The 20,734-nt window shown below is 42.1% G+C and overlaps 1 protein-coding gene across 3 annotated transcripts in view; it reads right to left on the reverse strand.

Annotated features, from left to right (window-relative positions):
• The window catches only part of ARMC2 (armadillo repeat containing 2), a 1,279,645-nt gene that overhangs the window by 891,380 nt on the left and 367,531 nt on the right, over positions 1-20,734 (reverse strand). The gene's annotated exons all lie outside the window — the stretch shown is intronic.

The raw sequence follows: 20,734 nt of genomic DNA on the forward strand, positions 1-20,734 counted from the left end.
AAGATTTATCACTTGTATTTATGGAATCACAAGTATTTAGCACTCTTTTGGTTCTTACAGAGGGACCTCTGTGGGGTAGTGAGACTAATCCAGCAGCTGAGCACATTTTACCTTCTTGCTAACTCTTGAGCAACTTCTCTTTCACTTTGGGTCCAAACAGAGATGGCCCAACAAAGGGAGTATTATCATAGGGTACCTTGAAGTTTTCCACAAAGCCACACTATCGGAGTCAGGCCTACCTCCTCACAAAAATGCATGTTCCAACTGCTCTATCTGCTCCATTGGCTGCATTATGAATAACCCTCACTGGACAACAATATAATATTCTATATGGCTGTAGTTTGCTTCTTTCTCTGGTAATGAATATTGTTGTGAAGCAACTTCTTCAGTGGCATGAGGGTCTTTTCTGCAAGTTTTTACTGAAACGTCATGTGCCTCAGGAAGTTGAGAGTTCTAGAAGTGAATGTGCCTGAAGTGAAGATGTGCTTCCCTAGAAGTCTATTGAGTGAGAATCTCTATCTGGCTCCCATTTTGTAGCCAATATCACCATGATAAAATCTGCAGGTGGGGGCTTGTTGTTTTTTAGGTAGCAGGAGGATCTTGTCTGGCTTCTTTTGTGTTGTTTCTGCCTCATATGGTTCTCAAATCTTTTCCACGGCCAGGTCTATCATGCAGTCTGGTAGATGGACAACCCAAGACATAGGTTGATAGTCCAAAATACCTCCTGTGGGATATCCTCATTAGGGGAGGGGGGTCTATTTGCCAAGATCTCCTATACATCACAAATTCTAAGATCTCCCCAAACTTGGAGTCCTCTCGAGGGCATTGCTAAACCACTTCATCACTCCATGTGTGGCCTCGTGTGTGGCCTCATGCAGTACAAGTATTCAGAAATAATGCCAGCAATGTGTTTTCCATCAGTGCTGAAGCTTCAGTGCTGTATTTAGTTGTAGTTGACCTTTATCAACATCTCTATTTGGGGTGGAAGACTCTAATGGATGCACACGGTACATCTTCTTGCAACCACTCTTCCTACAAGTGTTCGAAAGAAAAGTTTTCTCATCATGGGTAGATCTGCCAGGCCTTTCAAGAGAAGAGTCCTGGTGGAAAATAGATGAAGGGCCCAAAGTTTCAAACAGGGGGTGTGTTATGGTAAAGCAAATACCTCCAACAGTTATCAGTTTGGTAGGTTGTTCAGTTACCCACTGCAATAACTTGGATGTTAATGTGAAGTTGTCAGTACTGAGGTAATCAGTGCTTTGGCTAATGACAACTCCCCCATGGCTGGCACTACGTCTGCAGCCCTGGCCATGCCTGGCACCGAAGTCATGAACAATGCTGAGTATGGCTGCTGCATCAATGGGTTGAACATTGACGACTGCATACCACAAATGGCCCTGAAATCACTTGTGTTGAATTCCAGAGCTGAGCTTTCAACAGTAGTATTAATGTTGAATCCCAGGGCTGAGACATTGGTATAGAACCTATGGTGCCTAGTGACTCTCAACACTGAAGGGGTCATCGTTGAGACTATCATAACCAGGTGGGTTGGACTCAGTGGAGGTAAAACTATCCACACTGATGTAGAAGATACTGGTAATCCTCATAGATCTGAAACTCTTGGTGCTCAGACAGACTGGGGAAAGCAGATACGTAGCTAGGGTGGAGCGAGAAGGGTAATCATATTCGGAAGCAAAGTGCTGGGAAGGCATGATTGGTCATCCATCATCCTGCTTGTATTTTTCTTTTTTAGCTCTTCAATGGAAGGCTAGCTGGGGGAAAGGGCAGGTATGCAACTGTATTAACCTGATGGGTTATTACAGGGAAGCGTTTTTTTTTTTTTGCCTGTAGGTTGCATGTGGTATAGGCACGGGGTCTGAGTGGGCCAGCTATACCTCTGGTGGAAAAAATACAGTAAAGTGACGGGACAGGCCCTTCTCTGTCTGTCCCTGATACAGAGGAAGAACAGAAGACACCCAACTCAGTTTGAGTCTTGACCAATGTCCCCATCATCTAGTCTCAGTTGATATGATTATAGGGTCATCTGATCAACCTTGCTGAACTCACTGATAAACATAAGAATGAGATCATAATAAATCATAATGATCATAAAATTTGCTGACGATACCACAGTTTTGGGTCTCATTAGTGGTGGGGATGAACATAACTACAAGGAAGAGGTGAACACTGACTGCCTGGTGTGACAGGAACAATCTGGACCTGAATGTTATTAAGACCAAAGAAATGATTGTGGACTTCAGGAGAAAGGCAACAGTTCACCAACCACTCACTATCAAAGAGGAGGTAGTAGAAAAAGTCAAAACTACCACGTTCCTGGGCCTTCACATCTCAGATGACCTCTCCTGGACTGTTAATACCAACCACATAGTCAAGAAGGCTCAAAAGAGGCTTCATCTCCTGAGAGAGCTCAAAAAGGCCAGGCTCCCACTGTCTGCTCTTACCATTTTTTTACAGGGAAGCTATCAACAGCATGCTAACTAGCAACTTTATAGCATGGTTCAGCAACTGCACAGCTGCTCAGAAGAAGAAATTACACAGGGCAGTGAGGGTGGCTGAGAAAATCTTAGGCACAAACCTCCCTTCTATTCAGGAGCTTTTCTTTACAAGAGCAAGAAAGAGAACATACAAAATACTAGCTGATTTGACCCATCGGGCCCACAGCTGGTTCTCGCAACTTGCGTCTGGAAGGAGGTACCGCAGCTTCTGCTGTAGAACTACCAGATTCAGGAACAGTTTGTATCCTACAGCTGTGAGGCTTATTAAATTGGACACCAACCATAATACCAAATACATCGAAGCCTCTTTTTTATTTAATTCTGCTTTTCCGAGCAATTACCACCAGTATTACTATTATACAATATGATGGCTATACTGAGTCATATCTAAGGTTAACAAGTGCAATACAGTAACTAAACAGCTGCTATTAACTAGTCTCTGTTTATTTATACTCTGTCTTAACAGTGAAGGGGTTTGGTGGTGGGTATTTATTTTTTTATTTATTACTGGTTAATGGGTATTAAGTGCGTTTATGTAATGTGACCTACCTCTTGCATGTCATATGTACTATTTTCTTTCTTATGTTATTCTTGGATACCGTTGTATCTATATTATTTGCACTGCATTTCTCTCGTGAGATGATGCTTGTAATTTTGTTTAGGCTGCACTTGTGTGGTCCTAAATGAAATAAAGTTTCTTTGAATCTTTGAATAATACTTAAACAAATCTCGCTCTCTAAGGAGTAGCTGAAAGTCTCCTCTTTGGACAGTTACTTCCAGTTGAAAGGCTACAGATGTGGAAGTCTGCAAAATAGTGGAGGAAGACATTTTGGCTGGGGATATCTCTGTTCTGGATACTTCGGGAGGGATGGGTCCGCTACGTGGTTTGGCCTCCTTTAGCTTACTAGTGCCTTTTCTGCATTTCTCTCTCTGTCCTGCCTTTTCTCTTCGGTATGAAGAAGATGCTGTAATACTAATTTACTTATCCATTCCTGCAGTGTTCTACTGCCAAAGTTTTTTTTTTACAAAATTCACCCTCTCATTTTGAATGATGCAGACCCTGGCAAACTATGCATAAATCGTGAGTATCCTTAGGGGATTTTGTGCCAACACTGGCTACATATTTTTTATAACCAAAGCCTTGTGCAGGACACCCATTTAAAAAAAAACTTTCATACAGATTTATCAGAGAAAAATATGCAACAGCCACATTACTTTCTTACAGTAACTAATTTAACACTACCACAAGAACTAAAAAAAAATCAATTTACTATACTGATACCTTAGTGAAAAACAAAACAGACTATTTAGAGGCAGTAATGTACACTGCTGACCTTCAATTTAACTGACTTCAGGCAACGATAAAGGGTAGCAATCCTATATAAAAAGTACTAAACAAAAAGGGTGAAGCCTACTGGCCTTAGTGCAGGAGCTGGGAGGTAAGAAAACTTTAAACTAAGAAAAACGGTTATTTTCTTTACAGAAACCAATATAATGAGTAGCAACTAGTTTCTAACTCCAAAAAGTAGGAAATAAATTTATCATCTTGAAGTAACATGGGCTTCAGTGATTTGCATCTTGATGTTTGAAGTGGCACTTGAGATCTAAAGTAGAGCAGAAAGTGAAGAGATGTTTGTGAATTAGGGGAGGAGAGCTTTGAGAGATATTGTGATACTGAGTTCAGTACTGCCTGAAGTAACCAGTCTTCCATTTTGAGGTAGATGGACTGGATCATACAAGATAAAAATTCTCTGGCCTTAATCAAAAGTAGAATAATTCCAAGAAACTCAAAAAAGTACACACTGAAGGGAACAAATACAGTGTAACTGAGAATAAACAAAATAAAGACAATGGTCTGATTACTGTGTGACATAAACACAAGAAACTCACTTATATTGTATGAACTGAAGAGCTATTCAATTCTACTTAGCTTGACACTTTCAGGCTTATTAAAAGGCAACGAATGCATGATGCAGGATAGAAATAAAATGACAAATGCACTCCTGCCTTACAATACACGTGTATTAAATACTGTCTAATTATATTTGAAGTTCAGTTTTAAGACAGGAGCAAAATACCACAGGGAAGCTTAAAATAAGCAATCAAACTTTTCTCTAGGTCTTTTTATAAAGATAAAAAAAATCTTAATGGCTACATAGAACATAGCATCACATAATTACTCTTACATTTAATGTGATAACTTATAAAGCCTTGACTTACAGTGTTTAGAAGAAAGAGGTAGTTCATGGATTAATACTACGCTGTTGATAGAGAGGACTACTAATATCCTAGCCACAAAATCCCAAATCACACTTACCCATTGGTATGACTGATTTATAACTAGTTTCAACCCTTTCAATGAGGACTTCAGGGGCCAAAGGGTGTATTTAAGACTGACCATCCCCTTAATCCAGGTTACTCTTAAAAAGGGTCAGGGGGCTACTTTGTTTGATATCTAAAGGAAAAAGGAAGACTATTCCATTTTCTGGGATATATATCAATTTTACCAGCAGGTCCTATTTATGTTTTGGTAGACACTAAGATGTCTTGAATAGGTGTTTAGGAAAGGAAGTGCAGGAAGTCGCATAGGACTTCAAGGCACTACAGGCTAGACAGAAGTTAACTCTCAAAAGTCTGGAAGAAACATAAAAGGGAAACTGTGCTTTAAGCTGGTCTGGATAGTTCAAGGAAGGCATGCCCTTGATTACCTTACTGAAGAAATGCTGCAGTCTCTCAGAATGGATCATACATTTTGTCAAATACATAGCAGAGGGACCACTACACTTTATTATGGGCCTAATGGAGGAGTACATAAAAGGACATCTGGCTAGATAACAGCATCTCCTAACAGTGAACACATGGTGATCAGAGAACAGTTTATTGTCAACAAAGTGCCCAGGTACCTAATGATTGAGTAAACTTCAAAGAGTTTCACCTACAGAGTAAGTGGGTAGGTATGCAGTTTTGCCAAAAAACACAAAGCTGCATTTCATGGCATTTAGGGTGTGTGCGTGTGTGTGTGTGTGTGTGTGTGTGTGTGTGTGTGTGTGTGTGTGTGTGTGTGTGTGTGTGTGTGTATTGAGGATTACGGATTCATAGGTGTTTACTAGGCCAATGACCACAAAGGCCTTCTCAAGCCTAGCCATGCATCCCAAATCTATAACATGTTCTCATACCCTGGATAAGGGTAAGCAGGGACTTGGAAGATGAAAAATTTACAAGAAGGGGTCTGGTAGATGAACTTTTTCCATGTTGTCTGTGTCAACATCCAAATGTCCAAGTTACACGCGAATTGGGTTATGGAGAAACTTTGCTTCACATGGATAGGGAGTCTGTTTCAGAAAAGGGGTAGTCTCTGGGATACATATCTGTCTCCCCAGCAGGTCCTATTTATAAAACAGACAAGGATTAAGTCTTTAGAATGGGTACTTCTGGTGCTCTTTGTTTTTAAGACATGCAGGAGGTCCATCAAAGTGAAGTATGACAATGCCTTGTATGCCAGGCATAGATCTACCCTCAATAGCCTGTAGGAGATGGAATACAGGGATAAGGCCTTGAGGTGGTCTACACAGCACATATTACTTATGCCCTGTATTCTTTTAGTGAGGAACCTCTGTGGACATTTCAGTTGTTGGATATGCCTAGTTTGGTGCATACCAAAGCGTGCACTGTACTCAATTATAGGTTTGATGAATGCAGAATACAGTGGAACAATGACTTCCTTGGACCTAGATACCACATCTTTGTTATAAGTGCACAACATAGAATGATTTCTTCACTACTGTAGACACGTGATGGTCAAAGGCTAGATTACGGTCTCTGTGTGTCCCCAAGTCTACTAGTTCAAACTCACAAATCCAACAACACAGCCGATAAATCTCCATTTGCTAACTCTGTTGGCAAAACTTGGAATTCTCTTCCTGCTAGTTTTATATCTGAACTCTCTCGACCTCAATTCAAGAAAAGTCTGATTCAGTACTTTTAGAAGTTATGTACTTCCATAACGTTCCACGTGAGTTGTTCATCTCACATTCAATTTTACACATGGGTTCGGAACCGATCCATTGGCTCCGAGTCAGCCGCTTTCACAAGCTCAAGATCTTAGAGTAGCTCGATGCAAAGTCCCTATCCCATGATGCTCTCTGTCTCACCTCAGATCTAGTTTGCTGATCCCAGCATGTAACATTTATAAAATATAGCAGGTACTCCAGCCAGAGTAAGAAATCTTATAACAAGACCCACCAGACTGCAAGTCTTACTCGTTCTTTGAGAACCTGGAGGGGGAAGGCGGGTGGGAATGTAAGAATGAAGGCGAGATGAACAACTCGCATGGAACGTTATGTGAAGTTCTTCAATCTCGCCGTTCATTCTTACACATGGGTAGCATCCCAAGCACCCTAATCCTGGGTGGCTCACGGGAGTATATTCCTGAGGACAATGGAACCAAAGGAAGCTCTGTCCCTGGAGGCCCTATCTACTTTGTAATGAGTGATAAAGGTATGCGGCTTAGACCAAGTGGCAGCTGCACATATAGTGTCCAAAGGCAACCGAGCTGCATAAGCTGAAGAAGTAGAAACAGCCCTAGTGGAATGCACTTTCATGCCATGTTCTAATGGTTGGTTCAGTGAAGAATATGTACATTTTATGCAGTCAGTTAACCATCTGGAAAGAGTAACTTTGAATACTGGTAGCCCTTTCTTAGTGTCAGCATGAGAAACAAAGAGTTGTTCTGATTTTCGGAATTCCTTTGTTCTGTCCAAACAGAATCTCAACTACCTGCGAACATCAAGCTTATACAACATATACTACAACTTGTTGGAATGGTTACTGAAGAAAGTTGGGAGTTTAATAGTTTGATTCAGGTTAGTCTCAGAACACACCTTTGGAAGGAAGGAAGGATTAGCCCTCAGTGACACTCTGTTGGGATGAAACACCAAATATGGGGGGGTTTACAGACAGGGCCTGAAGCTCGGACACTCTACGTGCTGAGGTAATGGCTACCAAGAAAATTGTTTTCCAAGAGAGAAATTTTAAATGGCAGGATGATGCAGGCTCAAAGAGAGGAAGAATCATCCATGATGGCACAAAATTCAGATTCCAGTGAGTAAAAGGTTGTCTAACAGGCGGTCTAAGATGAAAGGTAATCTTTAAGAAGGCCCTACATAGTCTGTGAGACATTAGGTTAGAACCTTCAGATCAGAGGTGGAAATTCAAAATTGCAGCCAACTGAACTCTTATAGTGGCAGCTGCAGCACCTTCATGAAAAAGCCTAGTCAGAAGTTCCAGAATACTAGCAATTGGGGCAATGTAAGGGTCAATATTATTCTGGGAGGCCCAAAAAGCAAAATTGCTTCCATTTGCTGGCATACACCTTTCTAGTGGAAGCTTTATGAGAAGATACAATAATATGCTGTACCTCAGAGGAAAAATCGTGTGACCTGGCTAAGTTGGGATCGGAGCAGCCCAGCTGTCAGTCTGAGGGAATGAAGAGAGGGATGAAGGGCCCCTGACGAATGTGTCAGTAGATCTGGAACTGGGTTGATAGAGTCGTAGGAAGGGAAACCAAGTCTGCCAAGGCCAAAATGGGGCTATTAAGATTAAGTCCTCCCCAGGGCTTTGGCTTTAAGAATTTTGGAATCAGAGGAGCTGGTGAAAAGGCATATAGGAGTCCGGGAGGCCAATCATGTTTGATTGAGTCCCTTATACTGTCCCCTGGTGGGGGATTCAGGGCAAATTAGCATCTGCATTTGGCACACACAGGGGATGCAAACAGGTAACAGCAAGGCTGGCTACATCTGCGGAAAATCATCCTGTTCTTCCCTGAAACCCCCCCCACCCCACCATGAGAAGTGTCCGTGGTCACCGTAGCTGATGGCGGGGGAAGAATAAATGGGCAACCTACTGTTACCTGGTGGCTGGTCAACCACTAAAGAAGATCCTTTCTGCAAGAATCTGTAATCATTATCAAGAATGACATTGGAAGTTGTTGGTAAAACCACTGGGTGAAGAGCAACCATTGAAGTATTCTCATGTGCATACGCCCCAGACGAACTGCTACGAGCGTAGCTGCCATGGTACCTAGTAGTTTCAACACTTGAGAGGTTGGTACTTTTTTCTTATCAGAATGTCTGATACCTGGTTTCAAAGAGTGACTATTCTGTCCAGTGGCAATTTTACCATGGCAGTGGTGGTGTCCAAGTCTGCTCCGATAAAGGAGATACGTTGCGATGGTGACAATGCAGACTTGTCGAAATTTATAGTTATTCCTAACTGAGAGCACAGATTGAGAGTGTGATCCTTGGTTAGAATTAGTTGATGCCTGGAGGTGGCGGTAAGGAGCCAGTCGTCCAGATACAGAAACACTCGGAATCCTAGGCGCAGGACTGATTCCCTGTGGGATAGGTTTTTCCATGGTGCTTATAGCAGAAATGAATACAATGGCCTATCCATTTGGAGATGGCTTGCTTTGAAATAGCCTTCCCGTCTGTCCCTGCAGCAAATGTCACCAGCAGTTGTTCAGATTTCCCTTGAGGTTTAGTCCTGTCCAAGTAGAATCTAAGCTGTCTGTGCACATCTAAGAAGTACAGTATCCATTCCCCTTTGTTCTGTGGATTAGGAAAGAAGTTTGGCAAATGAATGGACTAATTAAGGGCCACACTGGATACCACCTTTGGTACGAAAGAAGGACTGGTCCTGAGGGAGTCCACATGAAAAATGAAGAAAGGCTCCACTGCCATAAGGGCCTGTAATTCCGCTACCCTTCTTGCAGAAGTGATTGCTAAAAGGAAAGTTGTTTTCCAAGAAAGGAATTTTAAATCTGCAGTAGCAGCTTGCTCGAAAGGATGAAGGGTGAGTTTCTGCAATACAAAGTTAAGGTCCCAGGCTGGCGTTGGAGCTCTCCTGGGTGGTCTTAAATTTTTTTTTTTTTTTTTTTTTGGAGGGCTCTGAGGAACTGCTTGAGCAGTGGATGAAAGAAGAGGGGTAGTTCTGTTATAATGAGCTGAAATGACTGAGGCATGAATTTTTATTGAGGAAAAAGACAGGCCCTTGTGAAGCATCTCAGTTAAGTATTGTAAAATCTGAGGTAAATTGGGCACTGCTGTGCTCATCCCTTGAGAATGGTTCCAGGCAAAGAATCTTTTCCATTTTTCAGCATAAGATTTTCTAGTACTAGGCCTCTTTGCCTCTAAAATGATATTCATCACTGGTTTACTGAGGGATGGTAAAGGAGAGATTAGGTAATTAGCCAGGCTACTAGGTTCCGTGTTTGAAGCTGAGGGTGCAGAATCTGGTTCTCCTGCTGAGACAGCAGGGTAGGGATCTGAGGAAGGTGCCATGGGGCCACCAGTGACACACTGCACAGGAGGGGGTAACAGTGTTGGCGTGGCCAGACTGGTGCAATCAAAATCATCCGAGGCAGAGGAGGAAAGGAATAAACTGTTAGGTTTTTCCAGCTGAAGGACAGAGCATCCACTTTGCAAGCTTGTCTGTGGGGAGTCCTTGTGCAAAATTTTTCCAATTGATAGTTCTGGGGGGAGGCAAACAGGTCTATATCTGGGCTCCCCCATTTGCTTGTCAACATGTTGAAAATCCTTGGTTCCAGTTTCCACTCGTGTGGGTCCATGAGATTTCTGCTTAGTCCGTCTGCCAGTGTATTAAGTTTTCCTGGCAGGAATTGAGCTTGTAGATGCACTTGGTAGTTCAAGGCTGTGTTCCACAATGCCATAGCTAGTTTGCAGAGGGAGTAAGAATGTGTACCCCCCTGCTTGTTTATGCACCACATAACATTGGTATTGTCCTTCTTTACCATTAATTGTCCTGGAAGAATGTGGTCCTTGAAGGCTGTCAGAGCATTCTGTACAGCTAACACTTTTTTTAGACTGATGTGCAGGTGCATTTGACTTTGGTTCCATTTGCCCTGAATGCACTTCCCTGCCAGGTTCGCCCCCATGCATAGTCTGATGCGTCTGTTAGGGTTTGGGCAGCAGGGGGTAGTGTGAATGTTAGTCCCTTGTTTTGCTGGCAGGCCTCTGCCCACCAAAGGAACTCTAGGCATAGGCAAGGTATGATAGGATTCATTGCTTCTAGATCCTGAGAATAGGATTCATTGCTTCTAGATCCTGAGAATGTTGACATAATAGGCTTTTTAGATACCACTGTAGTTTCCTCATATGCAGTCTTGCATATGGAATTAGAAAAATGCAGAAGGCCATGAACCCCAAGGCTTGTAGTATTTGCCTTGCAGACAGCAGGGTTTTTGTGGCCACTTGTTTGAAGTAGGTTGTCAAGTGAATTTGTTCTCTGGCATGTGGAAAGCCATCTGGGAAGTTGTATTCAAGCTTGCTCCCAAGAATATAATTTATTGACAGGGTACCAAGTGTGATTTCTTTTCGTTTATGGTGTACCCAGACAAGTTAGCACCCTTTGTATAAAAGCCAGATGATTCAAAAGTATGTCCTGGTTTTCTGCCTGAATTAGACAATCGTCCAGGTATGGGTATATTTGAATATTTCTTTGCCTGCAAAATGCAGTGACTGGAGCTAGGCACTTTGTGAATACCCTGGGCGCAGTAGATAAGCCAAAGGGCAGTGCAAAGAACTGATAGGGTGTGTAGCCTGCTTTGAAGCATAAGTATCTTCTGCAAGATTCCCTGATTGGGATGTGCATGTATGCTTCCTTTAACTCTAGTGTTGCTAACCAGGCATCTTTGCCTAGCATAGGAAACAATTGGTGAAGAGTCAGCATCTTGAATTTTGGAATAACCAAAAAGGTGTTTAGAGTAGACAGGTCCAGGATAGGATGCCATGAATTGTCTTTTCTGGGTACCAGGAAAAGTCTCGAGTAGAAACCTTGTCCCTTTTCCTCTTCTGGTACCAAGTGAACGGCCCCTATGCTTAAGGGAGAGATTACTTGCTTTTGGGCCTCTGCCCACTGATTTGGAGGTAGATCCAGCCAACTGCATGGAGTTGGTAACATGTGGAAATGAAATCTGTATCCTTGGGACACTATATCTAAAACCCAGAGTCCCCAGTTCTTTGCATGAAGTGCAATCTTTCCCCCCAAAGGGACAGTCAGTTGAGAAGTGCTTGAAAGTTTTAAGAAAAGTCACTGAGACAGTTTACCATGGGGGGGGGGGGAGAGTTTTATTACTCCCAAGTTTGGAAGTGGAGGCCCCCCACTGCTTAGTCCAGTGCGTACCCTGGGACTGAAGCCTGGATGCTCTGCTGGATCTGGGTTTGGACTGAAGGTCTGGAAGAGGCAGGAAAGGACCAGTTCTTAGAAGGCCAATGCCTACTAAATCTCGGAGGTTGTACTTGTAAAAAATCTTTAACGGTTTGCATAGATTTAGCTCCCCCCATCTTTTTAAGAAATTCTTCTGCCTTGTTGCCAAACAGGCGATCCTGATTCAAGGGAGCATCCAGTAATTTTGCTTTAACATAATCTGGCAAGGATTGCTCCTTAAGCCAAGCTTGCCTTCTAAGTACAGACCCAGTTACAGCAGCCCTGACAGAGGCCTCTACTGAATCAAAACCACATTGCAACGTATGGTTACCAACTTGTTCAGCAGAATGCATTAAATCCTGTAAATCCTTATTTTCAGTTTAAGCAATCCAATAATATGCTGCTGATACTTTAACATATGAAACTGGCAATTCAAGGCCCTAATGGCCAAAGTTGCAGAAGTGTTTAACTTCTTACCCCTTCTATCCAGCGCCCTGGAGTCTCTATCAGAGGGGGTAGGATTTTTGGCAGTAGAAGCTTTAATGCCCTTGGGTCCCTGTGAAATGGTTTCAGGATCTGCAGTAAAATTTTTGAAAAGGAACTTGCGAGATATCTCTCAGGTTTTCTGGGAGCAGGAGGTAAAGTCAGGGGCCATGCTAGATTCCGAAAAGGCATCATCAACAATGTCCAGTACAGGAGGTATAGCTAAAGGCCTGTGCTCTGGCAGGAGTAAGAAATCCCTAAGCCTCTCTTTAGAATCAGAGAAATCCTGACCTTCCCAACAAAAATGCTCCCCGAGAGTATGCAAGGTTTCACTAAAAGAGAAATCCTCTGGGGGAGAAGCAGAGAGAATAGAGTCCTCAGCATCCGAATCCTCATAGGTAGATAAGGGTGAATCCTGGTCATCAGGGGAAACAGAAATTTCAGAATCCTGGTCAGAAGTATCATAAGCAAACTCAGTCCTAAGTCTTAGAGGGGGAAGATTGGCTTCCCCTGATTAAAGTAACAAGGTCTTCAGTCATTTTTATCATTTGTTTTTTAGGCATTGAGGCCTGACCATGCAGTCTGGGCATCAGTTTTCTAGGCATGGTTCAAGTTTTAGGCCTTGAAGAAGAAGATGGCATTGGTTTAATATGCAAGTCAGTAGACCTGTATACACCCTCAGAAGCTGTTGCCTGCACAGCAGCTCCGGACCCATCCACGGTAGAGACATCCGCAGGTTCCACAGTTGAAGCATCTCCCACAAGAAATGTAATTATTTACTTTTACTGACATCGGTATAGAGCAAGAAAAAGTTTCCCCAATGGGGTACTTAGCTTTTAGTTGAAGACTTCAGTTCTGAAACTCAAAAATGAAAATTTCAGGAGTCTGCCAACCGGCACTTGCGAACTGCTTCTGCTTCGGGCACTGCACGGCAAGAAAGACCGATGTAATGATGTCGGCTGCATGTTTTATACTCCTAACGACCTGACGTCATGGAAGAGGAGACAGCAACCGACGTAGGACCCAACACTTTGTTACTCAGGCAGACTGAGGGCTACTGCAAGCAGATAACCCAAATGTGATGACTGCAACAGTGAAACACAAAAAACATCATGGGTCACCCAATGAGGCTACCTGAGGCTCTGGGTCTCGACGCTTTACAGATACCTGTGATGTAGAGGCAGAAAGCGGCACTTTAGGAGAGGAGGAGGAAGGCCCTGATGACGCTGGAGTCTTGGAAGACATAACCCTCCTCATAGCATCGAAGGCTCCACTGCTCCAATGCGAGGAAGCAGCCAGTTCCAAAGAAGATGGCAACCTCCCCGACGCCGACACAGTGGGCTCTGACCCAGAGGAAGGAGCCGAGCTCATCCACACCAAAGCTCTGAGAGGAAGGGTCTGAACAGATGCACTGGTTCAACTCGCTCCCCCCCCCCCCCGGGACCGACCAAAGAGTGTCGGCTCCCAGACTCCTCAAACGGCACCTAATTAGTGTGGGTCGACAGAGCTGATAGCACTGGAACAGGCCTCAGCTCCGAAGGATCCACAATCATCAGTTCCTCTCCCCCAGCTCCAAAGGCCTGGCTCGGCGGAGGAGTAGTCACAGCAGGTACAATGGTCTTCGGCTCGAAACCGGTTGGGTCGAAGCCGATAATAATTTGACCAGTGCCGTGCTCTCGAGAAGCCTCTGCACCACTCAGTTCACATCCACATCAGAGAGGGTTCTCTAAGAATGAGTCGAAGGTATTGAAGAGGCCACCAACTGCAAGATGGGTGACCTCAAGGTTTCAGAGACTGGCTCCGAAACACCGGCTCGGTGCACGGCTCCGAGGACTGCGGAGCCGGCGACCGCACCTTAACAGCAATGCTTGGAGCCTATGACTTAGGCTCTGATGAAGCTTTAGAGGACTTCAACCCCTTCAATGACTTGGAAGCCTGGTCAGCCTTGTCCAAAGACTCCACAGAAATTCTGGTTTCAGCAAACCTCTGTCCACCAATTTTCTCTTGCGCTCCAGTAACACCCTGCTACTAAAAGAGTGGCAAATGGAGCAATCCTCCTGGAGATGGACTGGCCCCAAACAATAACCACAATTAACATGCAAGTCGGTTATTGACATTTTCTGCCCGCACTTAGGGCATTTTTTAAAACCGGACTTTTGTTTGTCATTCTGATCAGCCATATCAACAACAAAAAACTATATGCACCAATCAGATAGCAAATCTAGATAAAGTTATGCAAACTACACTAGAAAGGTAGCAGCTAATAACATAGCACACACACAGCAAGCTCTACAGAATCTACAGAACTAGCAATATATATATATATATATATATATATATATATATATATATACATATATATATATATTATATATATACATACATATACACAGACACATATATAAATATATAAACGCTAAACACAATTTAACTACTTCTAAAGTATCTATTATCAAAAAGTTATGATAGGATAGGGAAACACTGTTCATCAAACAACAAAAAACACGGCCAACAGGCCTAAGAGCAGCCACTCTTAAAAGACAAAATTCTCGTCAGAAAAAAGGCAAGGATAAAGCCTAAACTCAAACTAAGGCTAACTAGCCCAAAAAACACTATTTTGAGAAAAATACAAATATTTTTGATAGCAAAAAAATAAGAAAACAAGAAATACTGGCCCAAGCTCTCTCTCGACCTCCGATCTGTTGCAGCGGCAAACTAGATCTGGGGTGAGACACAGCGCATCATGAGATAGGGACTTGGCCTCAAGCTACTCTAAGATTTTGAGCTTGTGAAAGCGTCCTACTCTGAGCCGATGGATGGGCTCTGAACCCATGTGTAAGAATGAACAGCGAGATTGAACAACTTCACATCAATGGGTATGTCCTTGTCCTAATCCAGACAAACTCTAACCATCACTCGTGTGCACATGGAGGACTTCTGCCTACACTTTATTGTTTCTTAACTTAGAAATCCTATGATCTCCTTGGATCTACCACCAGGTTAGCCTACTAGGCATTCAATACCCTATCATTCTTAAAAACACTGTCTAGAATTTTCCATCTGAGTAAAGATGTAATAATTTGTTTGTATATCTGTTTTTGTATTTGTTTACATCTGTGTAAAAATCCTTTTTTGTGTGTTTTATTTTGTGTTTTAGACTGTAAAAATGTAACAGTTTGTTGAATGACTTCTTGGAGCTTTTCTCCCCAGGCCTCTGCTGAAAATGGACATATATCCAGACGGAGTATCCCAGCAAACAAATGTAAAATAAAATAAAGTAAATAAATAATAAATAAGTCCGTGACTACTGAGTCAGCTCTTAGGGGAGTGTTGTCAATATGATGGTTCAAGAGGTGGATGGCTTCCTGAAGGATACTGCTATGCATTTCTTGGCATTTAGTTTTACTCCATGGCTCTGACAGCAGCTATTTGTCTGTGTCAGCCCTTCCTGGAGAAGGTTTGTGTCAGTGGGAGAGAATTCTAACTTCTTGGGTCCTGTCTGCGAGCCAGCTGGCTATATACCTGGTAACATAAGGGTTTATACCTAACCTCCTGAGTTTGTCAACAATGCCCAAGTGGGGTATTGCGCTAAATACCTTGGTCAGGTTAAGGCAGGCATTGTGAAGTATTCTGTCCTCATTCATTACTTTGGTGGCCTTCTCAAAGAAGTCCACTAGTTTGAGTAGGTATGACCTGCCCTTGATGAAACCATATTGGGTTTGGTCTAGTATTTGGAAGCTTCCTATGTCATTATTGATAATTTCCATGATAATTCTTTCCATGGCTTTGCAGTAGTTTCCAGGGTCTGTAGATGGCCCACCTTTGCGCATGACCATTGCTGTTCTCCATTCATGAGGCACGAAGACAGTTTGGAGGCTATATTTAAACAGCAATTCCAGAGATCTTTATAGGTCATGTTTCAAGCTATTTAGAAGGTATCCTGGAATATCGTCTGGGCCCTCTGATGCAGCGTTCTTGGTCTTAGAGAGAGCATTGAGGACCTGCTCCCTAGTGATAAGCAGGGGGAGTTATATTTGTTGGCATTTCCTAATGGTGGGTTAAGGTGGAGAGGGGCGTAAAGCTGGAACTGAATTTGTTGGCCAATAGATTTGCTATATCTTCTGGATTAGTATAGGTCGCTCCATTAACAATAAGTTCTTCACACAACTGTGTATCGCCTTTGAGGTTGTGGGCATAGCTAAAGAATGCTGTGTGGTTGTCCTTCTCCCAGAAGGCCACCTTTACCTCAGATTTGTCTTTGGAAAACTTTTTTGTCCTCTGAGGTGTTTGTTTAGTTTGATGAGAGTGCTTTTATCCTGCTGAGTGCTGCACCTCTTATAGTTGTATAGTTTTCTAGACATTAGTGGATCCCACCACATAGAACAGGATGGCTACCACTGATCTCCATTCTTCTGGCACAAATATAGTGGAGAGGCAAAGGTAGAACAGGCTTAGTAGTGAGTCTAACAGCTAGTGTCTTGTGCTGACAAGAAGGCAACCTGGCACACTGTAAGGCCCCATGAACCTAGTATTTTTGGCGTTCGAGAGAGCATTCAGAACTTGCTCTGAGTAGATCAGACTGGGTGGTGTGGGTTTGCTAATAAGATGGGGAAAGTTAGGGGGAGATAGGGAAGCAAAGTCAGAGCTGAAGTTGTCTGCTAATATGTCAGCTGTGTCCTCAGGTATGAGGAAGTGTTGTTCTGTATTAGCTCTGTCTCTGTGCACTGTTAAGTTTCATCTTTAAGCTTTATGACATAGATGATGAAGGGTCTGTGCTTGTCCTTAGCAGAGGTGGCATTTCACAATTCATACTGACTTTTTTTCTCAGTTATTTGTTAATCTTTATGAGTTCATCTCTAGATCATTATCATCAATCCCCTTTAACCATTTTTCTATATGGGGTCAGGGTGTTGCATAAGCTGTTACCATCTATCTTGATTGAGTGCCACTCTTTTAACTTTTTTGATGGCCATTGCAGACAGGCATACCCCACAACTTCTTAGAACAAAAAATCTGGACAAAGCCATAAATAAAAGTAGGACAGAGGCCAAAAATAGGGACAATTTTTTAAATATTGCTCTTACACACTTATAAAGTTGATAGAATAACATGTTTTGCATTAGCATAATTTTCTGAAGGGTATGAAGTCTGAAACTTATCTGTTATTATTTTCTAACTTCAATCTTCAATGATTTGCTATTAATTTGCCAGAAAATCCATTTTCTGAAAAACGGACCAAAAATATGAGGCGAAAATCTGTACAGTTGAGAGGTATGCAGATAAGCCATCACCAGTTACACCATTATTTTCTGCACTGGGTCTGAAAGAACGGTAGGTACTGAAACCCTGCACTTTTGGGGTGATATCGCATCGCTGTCCTGAAACCATGTTTCAGAAACTACATAGATATCTATATTTAAGAGTTAGGAATGCCTGTAAGGAGTTCAACTTCTTATTTAGGCTTCAGGCATTGAGCAGTGCTACCTTGATATAGTTTTAATTGGCTATATAGTTAATTTATGGAAACTCATCATTATTATTATTAATTTATGGAGAATAACCTTGCCTAAAAAGGCACTTTTGAGAAGGAAAATGTCCTGGCCAATATACGGAAGCCATGAGCAGAGAAGTGCAGGGCCATCCCAAGCAAATCAGCCAGGGTTGTCAATCATCACCTCCTCCTAGGTTGATATATTCTGGATTCCTTTAGAATGACACCAATAGCTAGGCCAATAACTGAGTTTGGTTATTTTTAGTTATATTGTGGCATCATTTGTAGGGCTGCTAGGATACTGCTCAATACTAGTTTCATACCATATCCGAAAGCTCGCTCATATCCCTCTTCATATGATCCAATGATGTATATCCCAAGTCATTCACTCTCGCATGTCACAATGACCAGAACATATTTGTACTTAGGGTGAAGGGATAAGTCAGCCCTAGTGACACTGTAGATCCTGGCACCTGAGAGGCAGCTAACCATCAATCTGTATTTGTTCAGCCTGTCTTGGAGATCAATTAATCTGTGTGTCTGACTATGAAACTACCTGTGACTAAGAAGTTACCAGATGTAATGCCTTGGCCTTGCTGCCTTAAGGCTTTGGCTTGCCAGATGAGTGCCCACTTTTTTCAGCTGTATTTTTTTGTAGTGCCTGTGTATTTTGGTTTGCTGGCTAGTGTGACTCTGATAGTCTTGTATACTAAACATTCAACTAGAAGGTCTTTGTGGATTTAGGTACAGCTATTTTAGTATTGCAGCATAACAATTATTTGCTTGTGTATGACATGTATGGTTGTGTGAGATAGTACTTATTATATCAAGTGCTGTTGTGCCAATTTATATTTTATTTCTTTTCAGGTGGATGTTAGAACAGACAACATGCTGGGCAGAGTCTCCAGTCTTTGAAGACAGCCTGACCTTCAAGGTTAGTAGATACCTGCACCTCTCTCACACAGAGTAGTCTAGAGGAAAAATCAAACAGTTGTCAGTGAGCATGAGGCAATTTTTACATTGCCTCAATGTTCCTTTTGCTCTCAGGCTGGCAACAGACAGTGAGGTAAACTATGACTTCATAACATTTACTGCATGATGAAATAGTGAGTACTAATGAGTGTGATGAGGTGAATTTGTAAAACGTGTCTACATACTAGAACACTTGGATAAAGGAGTCAAAGCTCTGAACTGACAATTAAATACAAAAGGCATCAATAAATGAAGGGTACAAACATCAGTAAAAGGTGCAGCAACAGCTGACAGATATGTGAAGCATTGACTACCAGCTTGGTTCAGTGCCACAGCAACTGTTTAGTGCAAGTGATTTGGCTTGGGTCCCACAACAATTGCAGTACAAATGATTTGGCATGAAGGTCACAACAATAGCTTGGAACAAATGATTTGGCATGGGTGACACAATAGTAGTACAAATAATATGGCTCAGGTGCCACAATAGCTTATTCCAAATGATTTGGCATGAGATGATTTGGCACGAGTGCCACAACAATAGCAGTACAAATGATTTGGCATGGGTGCCATTAGCTTGGTTCAAATGATTTGGCATGGGTGCCACAACGATAGCTTAGTACAAATGATTTGGCATGGGTGCCACAAGAGTAGCAGTACAAATGATTTGGCACTGGTGCCACCATGACAGCTTTGTACAGTGATGAGATAACTAACAGTCTATACCTATGACTGGACTCTGTCTCGGAATGCCAGCAGCACACAGCAAATGAGTTAAAAAGAGTCAGTGTAACTGCAATAAGTAATGGTTCCTTGACAAAAACTACAAATTGGCTCAGATGCGAAAAATGTAGTTTTGGTAGAAATTTACAGATCACAGCAAGAAGAGGTCTTCTGTGTGTATACTTCTTGGAAAAGGGACAGTTTCAATGAAAGGATTGAAGAGCTGGAAAATATTGATCTTGTTGTTGACCCTTAAATTTCCCTTATTTTCTTAGTGCTTCAAGATATTTAAGGTCAGATGACCACACAGAAAACTTTCTGACAAGGCTATCATCTTTTTTATATTTTCAGACAGATTCTCTGATGACTACCAGACATGTCCATGTATGACTATACCAGTCAAGGCAGCCCTGGTGCATAAAAATTACATCTTAATGCCTGAAAACTCAACACTCAGTCTTAGAAAGTAAACCATTCTTTGTCAAAATTTGTACAACAACTCAGCATACCTGTGCACTAGCTACTGCCAATGAAAAAGGATACTTTGAATTCTTATTCCATAAGTCTTAGGATAATTATATAAAAAAAAAAAAGAAGAACTCGCTCCGCAGATTCTGGGACTTTAAGCATTTGCTAAAGACTTCTCTTCTGAGAATAAATCTACAAAACAGGCCCACTGTAATTTTCTCCACTGGTATTTATAACATTGTTAAGATTATTGTCTTGAGAAGGAGAGCTTGAAGACTGCCAGGAGAAGTCTTAGTGATTAGAAATAATAAACTAAGGGGAGTGGTGGTGAACCTTACAACTGAACTTCTCATTAGAAGATCAAGGAGAGGGACTCCTAATGTCTCTTCAATTTTTGTAAGATCTTCATAGGTGTTGATGGAGATGGAATGTTCATGTCTGAACTACAACATGGGAAGGATTAACATTACTATTAAAAACTTCTTGGAGGTGGTTAAACGTACTTAGTCAACCTCTTACAGCCTTTAACAGTAGGAGAGAGACTACAGGATAATTGCCTTGGAATTAGGAAGACAGACTGAGAATGGTACTTTAGAGTACTTCCCAAATGGAAGCGTGGCTCGGCTTCTTTAACTTTCAATGCATGTCTGTTAAAGACTGACTCCTGTTCTATTTTCAGTATGGATGGAGATATATTTTTGATTTTAAACTACCAATGTCAGATAAAGTTCCCAAGGCAGTGGCAAGGTGGAGTTTGATGCCTTAACATTGGGAGTTAGCAGAACAGATATTCTGCCCCTAGATGTTGACAACAAATGAGGAAATGTCCAAGAGTTCGTGGGAAATGAACATTTTCTTCACG

The sequence above is a fragment of the Protopterus annectens genome, chromosome 1.part0 (assembly GCF_019279795.1).
Source record: "Protopterus annectens isolate FY-2018-M chromosome 1.part0, PAN1.0, whole genome shotgun sequence".
NCBI lineage: Eukaryota > Metazoa > Chordata > Ceratodontiformes > Protopteridae > Protopterus > Protopterus annectens.